At 37.7% G+C, this 16420-nt stretch overlaps 1 long non-coding RNA gene across 1 annotated transcript in view; it reads left to right on the forward strand.

Annotated features, from left to right (window-relative positions):
• The first annotated feature begins 4703 nt into the window (after positions 1–4703).
• Positions 4704–16420, forward strand: part of LOC106958273 (uncharacterized) — a 42582-nt gene continuing 30865 nt past the window's right edge. The window contains exons 1-3 of the long non-coding RNA XR_001427124.1: positions 4704–4960; positions 5476–5618; positions 6665–6723. This is a non-coding gene — a long non-coding RNA (uncharacterized LOC106958273). The remainder of the gene's footprint in view (positions 4961–5475; positions 5619–6664; positions 6724–16420) is intronic.

Genomic DNA, 16420 nt, shown 5'->3' on the forward strand with positions numbered 1-16420 from the left:
GTGAATTTTCTTTAAGACGACTGTATGCACCAATTTACTCATCATCTGTACGTGTTTTGGAAAATTGTGCAAACCACTCCATTTAGATATAATTAAAGGTCTTTCTATACTCTCTCCCTTTTTCTTCTGTTGAAATAAAACTCAATCCTACAGCAGTGCAGAAAGTCTTGATAGTATGTTTTTATGTTGGCATGTTTTCTCCCCCGACCTAAATCATCATAAGGCTGCTTTAACATCAGATGAAGTGTGCAGTTGCCACAGGGGTACAGAGCGGAGCAGGAGAGACGGGCACACAGGCACGCAAAACATCCAAGTTTGGCACCAGTAGCTTGGGGACCAAAAACACATCAAGGAAATGGCTAGTTCTTCCAGCTGCAGACCCGAATGTGGGATGCATGTAGGAATCTATCTGTCAAGCTGTCAGATGAAAGCCCTGGCATGATTCCTACTGAAGATGATGAGGAGGAAGAGATGAACAGCAGGCTTATGGGTTTACATTAACTGCGGAGTTTTGAGAATTTACACTTGGAGCCTCACGTCCACAACAATCCCTTCCAGGTCTTTTTGTACAAAAGCAGGGCTCTGTTTAGGCGAGTTGTGATAACACTGAATAAGATAAAGGTTCATCTTAAGCAGCAGAAACCTAGTGATATGTGCGTCCCTGTTTGTTTGACAAAATCTTTGGTGTTGTCCTTAAAAAGTTTGTGGAATTATTATTTTTTTCTTACTGAGTAGCATGAGCCAACACAGTCACACCAAAAATCTCCAGAAAAATACATATTTTATAAAACTTACTTTTGCAGTGAAGAACTTAAATAATGCAAAAGGAAAACTCTGATTTGCTTGTTTAGTGTAGCTAAACAAGGGCTATAGACTGCAGGGTGGGTCAGGGATTGGGATCCATGTTTAAATCATCTCTCAGTATGAGAGACGATGAAGTTTGCATGTTCTCTCCATGCAGGTGTGTGTTCTCTCCGAGTCACTGTGGCTTTCTCACATAATACAAAATTACGAACATTAGCTTATATAGTCTCTGTTCCATTTGCCTTCAGATAAAAAATTTGCCTGTGCGTTGTTGTATATCCTGTTTGTCGTCGTGTGCCGCTTATTAAGGCTGAAGAAATTGGCTGTAATTTCCAGAACAGAATGGGAGTTATGGTACAAGGGCTGATTTGTCGTTTCAAACTACAAGCTTCTTTTCCTTAATTGTCTGTGCATTTGAAATATTCTAAAAACAAAACAAAAAAAGAACCAATTGATTATTTTTATGTAAAACGTTGGTGTTTTTCTAAGATTGAAAGCCAATGAATGTGGTTCTTTAACTGTAAAGCAAATACATTTCATGTGGTAGATTAAACACATAAAACGTGATAAATTGTGTTAGTTTTTCTTGTGTTTTTTGTGCAGTGGCTTTGTAGCTGTGGTCAGCTTTTGTTCAGCAGGACTCTGACTGTAAATGAAGTCGAGTGTTGTGCTAAGTGAACAAGCACCAGGCTTGTAGTTCAATGGGTTCCATCATTTTCAGTGTAATTAAAAGTATATTTAGTAGCGTGTCTTGAAAGATAGATCACATTTTCGACGGGCAATATAGAAAACAAAGCTAAGCACAGATAAACAGGCAGACTACAAACTGGCAGAAGAGTCGGGGTAAGTATGCTGATCTTCATGACATAAAACCCTCACATATTTAGACTAATGTAAAAAAAAAAAAAAAAAGACAGCTGTCTTGGTGTAGTTGCTCTGAGTATGGGATCACCTTACATCTATTTGTAGATGCACGTCTTATAATCAGTAAGAGATTTGGATGATCGGACTGAGTGAAGAAACCTGAGACAGAATAAGACAGCAGCACAACTATTAATAAACAAAAAATAAACAAAAAAACATTTTAAACAACAAAGTCCCCATCAAAATTCACTCTTGAGTTGTGTTTCGGGTTTTTATTGCTCCAAAATCTAAAACAGAATAAAATGTCAAGACCTGACCAATGACTGATATATGTATATATCCCAATATAACTCTAAACATTGCAAACAATGGCAGGTTTTAAGTAATCTTTCCATTTTACCAATGTTTCTCTTTAGACTGGAAGTGATAATAAAGCTTTGGGGTGACCTTATGGCGTTAGCTTGATACAGAGTGTATTGAAGGGGCTAAAGATTAGGGTGACGGAAAGGAGGCGTCTGAGCCTCAAAGATTTGGAGCTCATCACTTAACATAAACTGCCAAAATAGTCAGTGGAGATATGCATCAGAGATTATAAAAATGATTACATTGCTGTGGCCAATAAAGCTTTTTTCATTGATTACTGACACACCAATAAATAACCTTCGACATGCTATTTAATCAAATGTAAAGAAAAACAAACAAAATTATATTTTTAGACTGTTTTATGTTTGTCCTTTGTTTCCTTGACCATTAGAAACAAACTTCATGGTTACGTGAAAAAAGCAGATGTTTAAATTTGCCAGGAGTTTGAATAATTTTGAGTTTATCTGTATATTAGGCCCAGTGGCGACATCACACTGTGAGTGTAAGTGATACACAGCTCCAGAGGCATTCTTTTAATATGGCATCAAACTAAACACACAGTGTTTACAATTACCATTTCAATGTTTTTTTAGCCTTTTATATCACCTGTTAACATACCAACAATTGTCTCTGTACAGCAAGTACTGCCTTACTTGTGATATTTCCAAAGTACTGCCATCCACTGCTTGTGACAAAGTGGTTTAGTTTGTGTTCACTGCTTGTCCCTTATTATTATTTCTGATACATTGAATCTTTCTACAATTGGTCATAATGCTTTAATTTAAATATTACTCACTGTTCTGGGTTGGTTTGAGGTAGCATTGTGTTGCAGCTTACATCTTTGTATATGTTTTAGTTAAAACTAACACTTCTGGACCATTGGATGGATATGTTTCTTTTGTTTCAAGATATATTTAAATAAACTGTTTTTTTTTCTTTTTTTGGTCTTTGTTCACCTGTTTTGACCGTTTGACTATACCGCTTCCATGATAATAGCTTACTAGTTCACCTTTATCTGAAAACAAAAAAAGGGATATATCTGGTTTCCAAATGATACATAAAAATGATAAAAATTAAAATCCATGTAAACTAGACATCATTTCTGTTGCTGGAAATGTTACTTTAAACTAGAATTTAGTTCAGAAAATATTGCTTGACTCTTTCTTTAAAAGAATTTTAAGTAAATCCAAATCATAATATAAACATTTCTATGCATGTATTACTGTTGCAATTTCCAATCAATCTGATATTTCTGTACAAACTTTATGCTATGGTGACACTATTTCAGAAAGGCTCATTAAAATTTAAGCAAACAACAAGAAAAGATATCAGTCGGTGACCACCCAAACAGGAAAGGAATTCAAAGCACACCTTCTTCTTGCGCACACACAGCATCTGGGTCAGGTTTCTAAAAATCTGATTTGATTTGACTGACAATTCTTGTTCTGAAACCATGTTAGTTACACACACAAACTCCAACTCTGTTTCTGTATCTCTCTCTCTTTCTGTCTCTCTCACACACAAACGCACACAAACACACATTCTCTCACACAGGGAGCAATGCATGGTGTGTTTTTGTTGGAATTTTGACAAACAACAACAGTGACCTTTAAGGGAGGCGAGGCAGCATGGCTGTGATCACAGGGAATGGAAACGGAGCCAGAGTGAAATGTCAACCGTCCCTGTGGTCTTAGCACTGACGCAAAACTGCAAGAAGAGGGAGAGAGAGTGTGTGTGTGTGTGTGTGTGTGTGTGTGTGTGCGTGTGCGTGCGTGTGTGCAAGTGATTCTGTAGGTCTGTGTGTTGTTAATCTCCCAGGCATAGTTCTGAGTACCTGTGTGTAGTATTTGGGTCTATCAAGAATGTAAGTTGCATATGAGTACGGAACATTTTATTGTATTTTATTATTGTTTTATTGGGTGATATTATTACATAAAGTCATTTGACAGAAAGTTCATCATTTTCTCTGGATGGCAATAAAGTTGAATAGTGGTTTTAAAGACTGACTGTTTGAGCCAACATCTGATGGTGGTGTGAAAATGAAATGCACCTATCTGTCACTTTATTAGTTACAACTGTTTAATTATGTGATGTAGTTGGCCAAATAGCAAATTGGCTAGGTGCATCACTCCAACTCAATGCATTTACACATTTAAACATAGTGAAGATGAATTCATGATCCAATGAGCATCAGAATCAGGAAGAATGAGGATTTGGGTCACTTAGAAAATGGCATAGTTATTAATGTCAGTCTACTATGAAGGACTGACATCCTCAGTCTGAAGCTGACAAACTTAAAAAATAACGGCACACATAAGTGGCCCAATAAATACATCAATACACTTAAAATGCACCAATTAATTTTAAAAAGGAGAACGTAATCTCATATCTTATAATTTAACATTCATATTTATTTTTAGTTTAGTTCCAACAGATTATATATTGAAACATACAAAATGTTTTTCCTTTTACTCAAATGTTTCATCTTTAATTTTTATGCCATTTTTCGTTGTGCTTGGATTTTTTATTTATTTATTTATTTATTTATTTATCTTTTTGTACTTCTACTATTTTTCTTCGCCTTGATTATTTCTGCCTTATTATGTAAACGAGGAGGGGCCAAATCTAAATGCGTCAACTTCTTTTGGTTCACACACTACCACAACAAAAATGGCGACCTACGCTGAGTTTATCAGTGAGCTGAAGCTTGGCAACTTTATTTGAAAACAACGTAGCTCTTGGCTCTATTACTTTTCGCTTGGACACTCTGACAAAACATTTGTTTCAGTCAAAAGCAAACCTGGATAAATGTCGACTGTCTGTTTTTTATATATAAAATATGTTTATATATTTTGGAGGAAGCGGCCGTTGAAGTTAGCTTCCGATTGTAGCTTCCAGAGTTCTCCGGAAGTGACTCAGACGAAGCAGAGTAAGTCCAAGCTCATTTCTGAATTACAACTAGTGGGAAACTTGTAATACATAACAGCAAGCTTGATTACCATTTTCAAGTGCTTGCGCACAATTTTCAAAACAGCACCCGGTTTTTCATAACATTTCTTACAGTTAGCACAGCAGCTAATTCTGATGTATTCATTGCGGTTTGAACACTGCTGTGTTTGTCCAAAAGCAGTAGAAGCATTTGCACAGAGAAAGTGTAAAAATAGAATCACCAACACTACATGACATTGATTGTGCAGACCGATTGAAAAATGTACTTGTCTTCATGCAACCGCTTTTTGTAATTGCCTAAATCCAATAAAGTAAAAACAAAACAAAAAAAACAAAAAAAAAGAGAGATCACATTAAACATGATGTGGCTCTCTCCGCCTAGCTGGGTCTGGCCACAGGGCATCGTCAACCTGATATCATTAGGAAGGAAGTGGGAAGAATCTTCTGAAGTGATGAATCCATCCTTATGTTGATGTTACACCAATTTGGTAACAGGAATCCTCCATTGGACGAGCCGTCTGGACATTTGGCCGGAGATCACTGCCATGCTGAGAACTCCCTTGATGGGATTTTGGATTGGAAGATGGTGGAAGGTGTTGAATTGGAGTTGTTGCTGAAACCAACTTAAAGCAAAAAAAGTACATCCTCCCAGACGACAGTGTTTCACAACTGGGGCATTTTTGCAGGTGACCTGTTGCATTTATTTAATATAATTTCTTTACCCGATTGGTGTGCCGCTAGTTAACTTATGGACCCAGTGGTCCTTATAATATGAAGGAAAGTGTCACACAAAAGGAACGACACAAAGAAAATACGAGACAAAAACCAGCACATGTCGCAGCCATTGTGAGGATTACAACCATAACGACAGCTTTGTGTCGTCAAAATCTCAATGCCATTTAGAAATTGCTTGTTTCCGAATGTGACACAGTGACTGGTGCAGGGATTAAACCACACAAAGATTGATGTTTATGAGTCCCCAAAGACTCGAGTATTGTTTTTCTATGTTGTTTTTAGCAGGTTTAAAAAAATTTCTCACTCTGGAGATTTCTGTTTATGTAGAGTCGTGGCTTAATTTATCTTTACGCCACAGTGTGGATGAATACCTAATTCTGTTTGACAACAGAGCATCATTCTTTAAAGACCCACTACACTTTTAGCTTTACTCCTTAAATATGTGCATGCACATCCATTCTCCATTGGTTGGTTGAAACAAGAATACGCTGTAATTTATAAGCCACACCCACTAAATTTGAAAAGAAAAAGAAAAATTACATGTATATGCTGCACTCGTCTGTAAGCCGCAGGAGTACACGTTGTGTGTAATATGAATTTTTCCTTTGAGTTTTAAAAAAATGTTTGATCATAGTTATTTGACTTTTTATTTGCCCCTCCTTTGTTCTAAACAGACTTGTGGTTGTAAAAAAAAAGTCTTTTGTGTCAAAATGTGCTGTAGGCACATCTGTGTGCATGGGTGCATATTCATCCTAAATTAATTATAACTATTTAGTTTACTTTTGTTTGTTAACCAGCTGCCGCTTTTTCCATAAGCTAAACAAGACTGTGTAATGAATCTAACTAAGAATGAGCAAACAGACTTTAAAACATTTAAATCTTGTCGAAACGTTTGGCAAAAAGAGCAGAAATGAAGCTAATGTTGTCATTTTACTTGCTCCTCCTTTAGATGTCACAGAAATGGGACCTGAGCCTGGGAACCAGCAGGAGGAGAGTTCACTTTAATAGGTAGGCTTTGTTTTCCTTTTTTATTATTTAGAGCAATTTGTGACAAAATAGGCTACATAGGCATACACATATGCGAGTGTGTGCAGCGCATTGTGCATGCTGTGCATCACGCTCGCGTGGCATATTTGTGTGGGTAAGGAACTTACCGTGAGGTCTTCGGTGTTGTCACTCTTTCTGTTTGCCATATGCGTTGTCAGGTGCATTGCGCTGTTTTTTTTGTGCTGTCAGTAAAGATGCTCATTGGGAATGTGTGGATGTTAACCAATGTTGGACAACTTCATGAATGGCATTCCTATGGCATCTAAAGCTGGTCTTAAAGGGTCCTTTCATAGACTTCTTTTTGGACAATCAACTTTTAAGCATGCAAAAGGCTAAAGTTTACAGTTGTTCCATGGGGTTAAAGTCATGTCAACTTTTTGGCCCTTATAGAACAACCTTACAAACAAACGGATGCATTTTCATTTCTTGCTTAAAAACGCAGCTTAGCACTCACATCCCGAGAGAGATAGAGGTCTTACTTTTTATGCAGGGCTCATTTAACAAACCTCGAATTACATCAGATGAAATTTTACTGCAAGACTCATCATTCTTTTGATGAGCTTTGGGTGAATGTTAGAATAACCTTATTATCTTTTATGAAGAGCATTCTGTTGTTGATATTTAAGTTGTGTTTTCTTTTTTAAGAGTAGGTATGACATTGTTTGTCCAACGCACAATCAAGCACATAGCAGCCCATCTGCACAACAATTCCTTGTTTCTGCATAGGTGCTGTTAGCAAGTTCCACTTCATGCAGTTGTGACGACCAGGTCACAGAAGGAGGCATGACTTGTGTGTACCTGTCAGAGTTCCAACTGAGGGACCCATCTGGCATCGCAGAAGTACAGACACAGCACATAGACACAAACAAGACCTTTCTCAAATGGAGTAAAAGTAATTATTGCCATTGCTCCTAGGCCTGTCACTATAAACAATAAATCAATTAATCGCACGATAAATTACACCTATCGACCTCATTTTAATTATCGGCTTTATCATCCTGCCTTTTTTCTTTCTGTTGATGACACTGAATGAAAAAAGGCTCAGCTCCGGTGCTCTCCACTGACCCTCCCTTCCTCATTTCCTTAGTGTAATGTCCAGCGCACACGACACGAGTTGTCGGCCGATTGTCGGCCCATTTTCAAAACCTGAGAGATCACACATTAGCCGACACAAGTCCTAGGTATAACGGTTCAATCGGGTTCGTTGTTCCGTGTGGTGTCCAGCCACATGGGCACAAAATAATGGCAGGCATTAATTAATGCTTTACTAGAATCTACCTGTGATGCATGTGGCTAGATTCAGCGTAAAGTCCTGACTGAATGAAAATCATTATAACCTATTTATGTCACATTAACGAAGAACAGCTGAAAAGTTACTGAGTTTATCATCTGCGGTAGGAATTTGGCTCCAACTCCTCTCCTTGTCATTTCTATATTCTTTGCACGAAATGTTGAATAAATATTAATGTTGTTTCCACATATCTCCGATGTCTGCTGGACGTTGGGTTGCGCTGTGTCAGTTGTTTGGGATTCCCCTCCGTAATTTCCCCTCAGAAAACATGGAGGTGAATCAGCGTTTTCTGATTGGCTACCTGTCACATTCAGCGTTAAGCTCCCAGTCGAGAAAACCCCCGATTTAGATCGGAGCGGCCACGACCGACAATCTACCCTAACACACCACACACTGCAGGATGATTGTTTACGAAATCACCAGCAACAATCTTAGATCGGCCAACGATCCAAGATTGTCGTAAGGGGAAAATAGGGGCAAAAAATCGTGTAGTATGAACTACTGCATCAGGTAGTCAGATGTGTCCATCTTCTCTATTTAAATCTAGTGATTACTGAAGGGCAATATAGTATACATACTTCGTAATCTTCACTCTTTTGGTTGAATGCAGTATTTATTTCCACTTTGGCTTTATGTTGTTTAGTTTTTATTCAAGTACGTTTTTTGTTAATGGAGACTGAGAATCCATTTTAAACAAAACAACCAAAACAAAAATAAAATGGATTCTCAGTCTCCATTAACAAAAAACGTACTTAGTTTATCAGTTCCAGTGTTATGTGTTCATTTGAAAATAAAGTGTATCTATCTATGGCAGGAAATTGCATGCATTATTAGTCAATATTATCGTTTATCGCAATAATTTTTTAGACAATTAATCGCTCAGCAAAATTTGTTATCGTGACAGGCCTAATTGCTTCTGTTTGCAGGCTCTTCTTACCAGTAATCTCACTGTATTAGACCACGTCAGATGCTGTACTGTATTACATTGTATAGTTGCCTTTTGTATCAAATCACTGTTATAAATATGTCTCTTTGGTTTAAGTATTCTCGAGTTTTAATGTTCTTTCTTATCCAATGTATCAGTCAGGGTCCCAGTCAAAGCATTTTGAAATTTTCTGTGTTGGATTCTTTGTCCTATTTCAGCTACCAATACATGTTGTTGTTGTTGTTGTTTGGTCTTTCATTTTATTTCAGAAAGCTGTGCAGCTCCGTGACATATGTCATGCCCCATCTCAACACTATGAAGATGTGGTATTTTTGCTAACAAGAAAATGTCTTTAATGCTGTGACTTTAATTACTGAATATTTGGACTAACTGGTTTTTTTGACCTCCTGTCCTGCCATTTCCAAACTACAACCAATGCAAAACATTTCACCATTACAGCTCGTCCCTCTGTTCGCTGATTGACCAGGGTGAAATGCATCCTGAGAAATCAAGCACAGTGGGACAAATGCTAAATGGAGGAATGAGCGAAGTTGCATAAGAAGGAAATGGCCAGGATAGAGTTAAGTGGGACTCAAACCCAATATTAATATAACCCATGTAAAGCTCATGAAATGTAGTGCTTTTCCACTCTATGCTAATGAGTTTTCAGGCACACAAACATAATTTAATATAATTAGGTAATAGATGCAGACATCGACAAATGCCTGTTCTTAAATTACTTTGATTGGTATCAAAGACAAAACAATCCCAATCTGGACATCCACAATATACGTCTTTGCTAGCCATATATTTATTATTCAAGCCTATGTTTAAAATGTTATTCCTGTGTGCTCAAGTGGCTAAAAACCATTTGTGCTCTGTAAAATCTTCTCGTCCGCAAAATTATTGCTGTTTCTCCAAAGAAAGTCCAACCACATGTGAGAAGAAGTGAGCTTGTGTGTGCGAGGACATGTGAGTGTGAATAACTGAGTGAGCTGCTGGCCTGTATTGGTATTTTAAAAAGTGATTGACGGGGAAAAGTCTATTAGGTGAGATTGTTAACAGGGTTGAGCCTGTTATCTGCTCCAGGCAGCCGTGAAAGGGGGGCTGGCTTGATTCACAAGGAAGCTATTGAGAATTTCAAAGGTGTTGTCTGACTGATTTTGGCACAGGCTTGCATTACACTGGGATCGCAAGCCAGCTTGTTCTCAAATCCACTCTGATCAACGTGCTACCATGTCCTCCTTTCTGTGCTACTCTTTTGCTGCTTGTGAGGGAGAGGGGTGGGGGGAGTTTCTCTTTTCTCACATTTCTTCAAGCATTTAAAAGTCTTCTTTTGTTTACACTTTGCAAACTTAGCATTTTCCTTGGTCTGCGTTACAAATTATGTCCTCTGTAGTCTGCTGCATTTTACAACACAGCAGAAACTTTGCTTACACTGAACACAACTTAATCCGCACAATTAAGCATATATGGAGGCAACAAATCAAGTTAAGCCTTTTCAGAGGCGAGCCTAAAAGCAAATAAAGTTTGATTTGCTTACACTGTACTTCCCATCCTTGTTTTAGCCGCATGAATATTTTATATCCTTTTTGTTTATGGTGCTTGTAAGCATTAGTAGAAAAGTCATCCTCACCCCATGATTTTTTTTTTCTTTTTTCGAAAGCAGTTCTTTTAAACAAGCGAACGCTCGCTTTTCAGTGGCTGCACGGAGATTGCAATGTCGCATAGAAATATGGAAATAATAAGCAAGAAATGAATGCATTTGTCTGGTTTTGTCAAGCCAATGTGTACACAGTAAACTCTGTCTGACCTTGAGTTTGATTCACCAAACATCGCCGAGGGGATGCCGTGAATTAATACGCATTTGTCTCTGTGTGCAAACACTTGTGCGAAGTTGTGTGTGGCAGTGTGCAAGGTTATCCATTGGCTAAGGCAAATGAAATATGACATGCGGCCGCGCATCATGTTCAGAGCGGCTCAAAACATACACGCACAAAGCACTGTGTGTACAGTTTTTATTTATTTATTTCACTTTTGCTCAACTGTGAGCAAGACCCGGAGGCTGTCCGTTGGGCTTCCTGGGCTCAGGATTTAAGGGATGTGATTAGCAAGTTCAGAGCGAGGTGAGATGAGGTAAAAAGTACAAGCAGCGTGCCAAACAAGTGTGTCTGCTATTGGAGAATTGCTGTGTAAAGTGATTGTTAGCTTTTTTATCTTTCTTTTTTTTTTTTCCAAAGCTGTGTATTTCTGAACTTGTTTAATCTGTAAATTATGTACCTGCAGACTAATGTCTCACTGCTGATGAACCAATAAGCATTTTTGTCTCCAATAACAAGATTTGAGTCATTTAAGAAAAGCCTTCAGCCAGTATCCGAGTCCCAATCTGATGGTACTTTAAAATAATCACTGTGATACAACAAATTGCGTACCCAATGTTAGAATTGATTGCGTCTAATTTTCACTCATGGAGATATTTTGGACACTGCAGATTCTTTTTTTTTTTTTTGCTTAAAGCAACACATTGTTTTTGTTTGTTGTTAAACTAGAGTTTTCACATTTGCTTCGGCTGACATCAAAACCAGATGCTGACATTCACTGTAGCAATTTTTATATGTTGTCTGAAATAAAATATGACAACTTTGTTTCAAGTCAGTTGGGATTGCCACAATTTTATTTGTTAAATGCCAAGACAACAAGAAAGATGATATATTTAGAGAATGTTTTCATTCTTTCAGATGTTAACATAATCTAAGATTTCTATGCCTTTAAATAATTTGGGAAAATAACAATATTGCTGCGTCTTTAACTTCTATATTTTAACTTAGTCTCTTAGCTACAGTCACATCCTATGATGTATCTTAAAGCAGCACCTCACACTGCCTCCTTGTGTGGCACAGTGGGAAAAAGAAACTACTGAAAACTACCATCAGAATGCTAATCTCTGGAAGTCAAGCTCATCCTTACACGATTTCCAGATACTTTAAGATGCCACAGTCATCAGATTTATGTAAATATGCATCATAAAACATTCCAGGCATCAAACCATTAGGGTAAACACTGACAGCTTCTCTAAAAAGCATCATTGCACCACCTCACCTGTGTTTTTCTGTATTTCAGTGGTGTTGCATCAGCGCTGACACCTCATCTAAGATTTAAACATGTAGCCAGGAAAGCAAGAGATTACTGGAGATTTCGAAAGACGGTAAAACAGAATGAATTTAACCCTGTAAGATTGTTAATCTCTTAAAAATGCTTCGTTTACGTTAGTCATTCGTAATAAATTTTAGAAAACATATCTTTCTTTTGAAATAATTGTCAGAACAATAACCATCCCTTGTGGTGTTGCTTTGAAAGTCTTTTCCTGGATCAACCCGTGAAAGCAGCTTCAGCTCAGATTGGTCAGTGGTGTCACCAAATTTTTGCGACATGAAGAGTAAATGACCCACCGTTGGAGTCGGTTCAAGTTTTAGCAAACATAGCTGAATCCTAAAATTGGTTCAACTGTCTGAATGAACTGGACTTGCTTCAAAAAGTTCTTACTTTGTTGAAGTTTGTAGCTCTGATGCAGAAACATGGATAATTAATGGGAAGTGGAAAAAGAAGTGCTATAATCATACCAGTGCATTCAAAAAACACTTTTGAGATATGGATAAACTTTTAATGATTGGTTATGCTATGGCACATCTCTGAATATGTTAATTACCATACATTCAGTTTGTTCTTTCTAGAACTTACGACTAAGACAAAGAATGGGTTATAACGAGTGAATATGAAGAAAGATAATTTTTCCTTATTCTACGCCCCCTGAATCTTTATTATTCAAAACATTCCAAACACAAATACAAAAGAAATTAGCCATTGTTCAACATTTCTTATTATATGCAGCACCCTGCTAAGCTTAACCACCCATACTAGCAATTCTCACTGCGGCCCCAAAGCCTCAATAGCAGCTTTTTTACTCCTATATTTGATTTCTTACTTGCTAAAATGATTGCATTAATTCAGTCATTGGCTCACTGGGTGATCTGCAGTGTTTGCTTTGGTACTTATTTACTTGGATGCATAGACAGGTAAAGAATACTTTGTTGGTACCAGCTCTGGTATGAAAAGGATGCACCAGACAGTCTTATATAAATTTTTTTCTTACTTTTTAATTAATTTTTTTTTGTAACTTAGATCATTCCTGAAGTAAAATTCCATTATTCTAGCAATCAAAAATTGAAAGATGCTTATAAAAAGTCTGATTGCATTTAGCCCTGATTTGTAAGGACAGCTGCAGACTATGGCTGCCTCTGGGAACAGTAGTGTGAAGGAATGAGCAGCTATACTCCAGTAACCCACTTTTGTTGGACCGACGAAAAGTACATTTTTCTGACTGCTTTGGCTTTTCTTGTGCTACATAATAGCAGCTATGCATACATTAAATAATATCCTAAGGCTGTGCAATATATCTCAAATATACTGTGATTACATTATCAGTGTGTGCAATGTTCATATTCCACAGGACAGTTAGTTAATTATTAATGGCTAATATTTTAGGTTATAAAACTGCATTTTACATAAATATGCAATATTTAGCCTGTTGCCTAGGCTCATGGCAGCAGACTCCCACTCTGAATATATGACATTACCCAAAATGCTAAGATATAAGACAACGTTGTCTCGATCACAAGATGTTTTAATATTGTGCAGCCCTGCAATAGATCCATTGCATGTTTGTATGAACTTTCTGAGCACTGGACGGCAAAAACTGGGACAGACGATTAAAATAGCTCTAAGAAAAATGTGTAATATGCTTGTAGGAAGTCCTGCTTGCTAAAAGAAATATTGATTAAAAAATATTATTTTGCTGTATCCAACTTCAAACCTTAGCAGGCATTCAGAAACTATACTCAAGAAGTGTACTAAAGCTTGTTGTTTTTTGTCCATATGTTTTACTACCCGCAATGATAAACCAAGAAGAATGCAAAAATGTTCTGATATTTTTACAAAACAACACAAACAGCCTCTTATTGGGGGGTTGAGAAGCAGATGGCAGCCATAAAGTCTAGCTTGGTGTCTACAGTGGTTTCAAAATGAGCATTACCACTGTGGTCTAACACTTATAAAATTAACACTATAATTAAACAAACCTATAACAATAAACAAAAGAGAATACGCCTGTAAAACCAGGCAACAGATGCAACAACACTCTAAAGGCTTTCATAGCTTAGAGCAGAGGTTCCCAAACTGTGGGGCACGCCCCCCATGGGGGCGTTGTGCCATTGCAGGGGGGGCATGGGAAGCCGTCTGGATGGAAAAAAAAAAAAAAAGAAAAGAAAAAACATGAACGCTGTATGCGCTGGGTTTTTTACCTTAGAATGTCCAACTCTCTGTTATTCCTCTGTCAATTTGATACACTAGGGGCTTCCGGACTTCCCATATCTGTGTCCTTTGTCACTTTTATCAGCAGTTAAAACTGTTTAATCCATTGTTAACATGTCATAACCTGTTTTTCCGAGCCGCCTTTAAACGCAACATGAGCGCTACGACGCTTGTGCTGGGTTTACACCTGTGCGGCAGTGAAGGAGACCTGCTGCTGCTGGGCAGAGCTACGCAGGTGTGTTAGAATCATGGCAGCAAACCAGCAAAACGCAAAGAACTTTTCACAGTTTTTCCCCCAAATGCTGTTGGATGCAGGTAAAGTTAGCTAAAAGATGACTAGCTAGTTAATATTAATACAGTACCTTAAGCTTGTTAACAAGTAGCTTGTAGGCTACTGGTGTTGTTGTCTATGTTCATCTATGATTCATTTTGCCCCCCGAAAAGTTGATTTCCCCCCCTTCCCTTTTTCGTCTGGAACGAGGCTGAGTATAACAGGGAGTCTCTAAGAATCCACCCAACACCCCATTCGCTCACACATATCGTTCAACCAGACAGCTATTTGTAAGCCATAGGGGGTGCCCAGAAATAGTTTGGAAACCACTGGGGGGGCCCAGGAGAAAAAGTTTGGGAACCACTGGTTTAGAGAATTATCAACTTCTTTGCACTGAATAGATCTCTACCAATATGTTACTTATTTGGACAAAAATTATTTTACAGACTTGACCTTGGTATATAGTCATGCATCCCACATCTTTACTTTATTTCAACCTTTTGACTTTTGTATGAACTCTCATAAGCTAAAATGCTTAAATAAGGTCAGCATAAGGTTGCCCCTTGATGGACAACGCCTCTCCCGATGCCAACTCAGGATAGGGACCCGAAAAAATGTAAGAATGAGAGGGAATTTAAAAAATGGGTGGATGGATGGTAAAAAGCAAAAATCATGCTGGCTTACTCATCTGGAAAACATGTAAATTGATTTATTAAAAGCCATCTGATCAGCTTTTATTTCACCAGTAAAACAGTTCAAACAAAAGCCCTGCATCCTTTTGTCCCCTGCATAGTGCAGATTAAATTTTGTCACTGCCAGTGTTTTATTTTCTTGACCTGTCTGAGCAAGTAAAGCACTTAGCCACCAAAAAACAGCTCAGTGTAATTAGATTTAGCTTCCAAAAGAAGAGATCAAAAAGCCCCACAGACAGTTGCATTAGTGACTTAGAAGTTCTGTGTTGATTCTTGCTTTATGCTTATTTCCTCAGAGGCACAGAGTAGATGAACACATCAAGGTGCGAAATAAATATCGCATGATGGGAAGTGTGTAAATACTGCATTCTCTAAACTGCCCCACATACACTTCTCTGCACAGACAACAACTGCATGTCGCTGGGATGAAAGCGGTAACTGGCATCTGAGATAAGCAAATGCCTTTGAGCAGCGTCCCTCACATCCACACCAATGCATTATTGATCTTGACTTCTCATAGCACGGGGAGTTAGCAACGCTAGCAAATACCCCATGGTAAGCATTAGCAGATGAGCCACGAGTTTTCATTTGTGCACGATTTTGAGAATGCCTGAAAAGAAAAACAAAAATATCAACCTGTTTTGAGTTTTTCTTATTTAAACATATGCATGTGTTGACTCTTTATGATATAGCATATAGCATCAACTATGGCAGAAAGGATTTGTACAAATATACTCGACGATTAGGTGAATATGGCAGAAATTCAATCAGGTCTGTTGGTTTACTCATATGGATAACCTTTTACTGATTGTATATTTTAATCTGATTGTATATTTTGTGCATGGATTGAAACAGTGTGTAATTGGGTTTGATCTGGACCTAGATGTATTTTATTTAAGTACATTTGAAAGATCTGAATAAAATGAATTTGGACTGAATTTCATTGTGCGTAATTGCAAATGAGTGTAGCTGTTTTATCGCGCACCGTGTCTTTAGTTGTGTATTGGTGCAACACGTAAATAAACTGATGTGATAATTTCTTTTATTTATGTCAGAGGCATATTGCCTCACACCAGTACAGAGGGACATGGAACTTTCTTATATGCAGAATA

This window comes from Poecilia latipinna, unplaced genomic scaffold (genome assembly GCF_001443285.1).
Source record: "Poecilia latipinna isolate Pla-1442-1.1 unplaced genomic scaffold, P_latipinna-1.0 Scaffold47, whole genome shotgun sequence".
NCBI classification, from domain to species: domain Eukaryota; kingdom Metazoa; phylum Chordata; class Actinopteri; order Cyprinodontiformes; family Poeciliidae; genus Poecilia; species Poecilia latipinna.